The sequence below is a fragment of the Curcuma longa genome, chromosome 19, assembly GCF_044706935.1.
Source record: "Curcuma longa cultivar G26 ecotype Majalengka, Jawa Barat chromosome 19, ITB_CL_G26_1.1, whole genome shotgun sequence".
NCBI lineage: Eukaryota > Viridiplantae > Streptophyta > Magnoliopsida > Zingiberales > Zingiberaceae > Curcuma > Curcuma longa.
The window spans coordinates 5,588,502-5,591,375 of NC_133879.1; positions in this window are offsets into that span (position 1 = coordinate 5,588,502).

A 2,874-nucleotide genomic window follows, 5' to 3' on the forward strand; every position below is an offset into this window, starting at 1 on the left:
CCCCCCCCTCTAGCGTGTTTCCGATCCTACAGATCCGTCCTCTCCGACTCCTCTCCACCAATCCATCCTACACCGGAACAAGAAGATCTTCAAAGGATGCCCATGTTTCAAGATAAGTCCTTCCCTTTCATGTGGATGATATTTTATTTCTTGCACTCCTATTGTAATCTTCTTGTAATGGAGTAGATATTTGAGTTTAGGATGTAGGATGAATATTAATGTAATGATGGTGATGTAAGAACTAGTTCATGTTATTTTTCCTATTCTATGAAGTATTTATACTTGTTTCATGTATTGTGTGCCTTGAACGTGTTTGATGAAATATTTGTGTGAGCACATATTTATGATTATGAGGGGTAGATTACTGTGTAGGGGGATCTTAGGATCGTATGACCGGAGTGCTTTGTGACAGAAGGTGAACCTTTAACCGAACTTTCTGAGGTGACCTTTATATGGTAGTAAACTCCCTTAGGGGATAACTAACAGCTATTGATGACTAGGAAAGAATCCCTTAATCGGGTGTTCGATGACAGAGAGTAGTATACCAGTAGTATTGCTGGAGTGGCCGGTGACAGCGGGAGAGCTATAGAATCAGACTATCTGGGTATCGTCCCGAACTAGTAATCGTAGCGTTAGAGTATCATGGTTTAATTCCGACAAAACCTGACGAGGTCGAGTTGGTATCTTGGTTAGAATCCTCACAAGGTGGTAAACATTGAGAGTAAGGGAACAACATGAATTAGGGATATCACCTAGCATTGATGTAAAATTGAAATCCTAGACTTATCCATCTCACCCATAAACCCCCAGGCCAATCTCTCTCTCTACCACATACACACAATCCTCAACTTTTTCGCTTCCTTAAGAGTCTAGATAACTAGCCCTGTGACATCACTATAGCTAACAATAGTCCCTGTGGATTCGATACTTTTTATTACTTGACGACAACCGTATACTTGGGGTTCCCATCACACAACAAAGATACTCTACCAAATTTCTTACTCACCAAGTTCTCACTCTATTTTGTAACTCTCTTTTACTCTTTTGTTACAAAAGTTTGTAAGAGGTTTCTCCATCTCCAAATGATTTCTAAGAAGGATAAAGTTAGTTAAAAGATCATACGCTGTAGAGTAGGAGCTTGAGGGTTGTTGAACCATGTAAATCCTTGAGTTAGCATTACTTTAACCACTTTTTCTTGTAATGTTTTATTTGTCTTGTTCTTTAACATTTTTCTTTTAAGCGTTATTCTTTTACTTCATCTTCAGTTTTTGTTTGTGGCTATCCACCTCCCCAACTACTCGATCCTACATACCCATGTCAACAATCCCCCTCAAGTTGGTGCATGTTTACCTATTATTCTCATCTTGTATACAATGCAATGAAATAATATGCTATATTTAAGCCCTTAGTAAATACATATTCTAGTTGACACTTTTATTCTATATAGTTGATTCTTAGTCTGTGATTTTATCTTTAATAAAGAATCAATGTATACTTGGTATGATCATGTTGGACTAGATTATAAGCAATGTTAATAGTTGTTTTATTGTCACAACATAGCAATACAAACTCATTTTAGAGAAGATGAATATCTTTCATAAGCCTTTTAAGTCATAGAAGTTCACAAGTTCCTTGTACCATAGCTCTGTATTATACCTCAACGCTTGACCTATCGACCACACTTTTTTTTTGCTTCTCCAAGTTACCAAATTTCTGCCAATGAGACCACAATATCCAAAAGTAGATCTTCTATCTATAGGAGATCTTGCTCAATTAATATCGGTGTATGCTTCTATTCCTTCATAACCATTATTTGAGAAGGGTATAATCCTTTCCAAGGACTAGATTTGAGATATTGTGGAATTTGAAAAACAAAATGAAGATGTATAGTTTTAGGGCTATGCATAAATTGGCTAACCATACTTGTTGCATAGGCAATATTAAATTATATATATATGAGAAAGATAAATGAGTCTCCTAATCAATCTTCAATATCAGTTAATATCGATGAATTCTCTAACTTTTTTATAGTCTATGATTGGATTCAATAGGAGTATCTACAGGTTTATAGCATAGTAAGTAGACAACGTTTTTTCTTTGAGAAATAAATATTTTTTGTTATTGAGCAACTTTTATCCTGAGAAAATATCTTAGTTTTTCCAAATCTTTAATCTTAAACTTAGTAGCTAAATGTTTATTTGGTTTAGTCATCTCTTCTTAATTATCACTTGTCATCATTATATCAATAATATATATAATAAGAATAATAATCTTGTAGGGAATCCTATGCGACAAATAATAAAATTTGTAGCGGAAATAGGATCCCAACGAGCAATCCATGCGAAAGAAAACTCGTACGAAGTTTGATTTATCTATCTAATAGATTTATTCCTTTGGAGCGTGTCATTCTCTTATCTCACTCGTCCTTGATTCACCGGATCTCTTGCACGTTCAAGCATTCATGCCTCTATACGTATCCACAAGAACACGATCTCAAGCTTCAAAAAAGAATTGCCTTTGTGGTGTTAGCCACATAAGGAGATTCGGCCAAAACAAGAAGAAGGAAGAAAAGGTATGTACCGCCAAGAGGGAGAAGATAGCTCAAAATACCTTATCTTCTTTGAAAAATATAAGAAAAAACTTTTATATTCATCTCATGAATATGAAGGGTTTTTTTTACCTCTTTAGCTTCCCACATTAAAGTCAATTAAAACTCAAATAGAGCACATATTTCTCATGTTGGCTTTTTATCTTCTCTTCATCCAATGCAGATTTTTCTCTATTATTAATTCATTAAATATTTTAATGAATCAATATCTCATTTAAATTTGGTTCAGTGGTCTAACTCAAATTAGACTCAATCTCATAATCCAA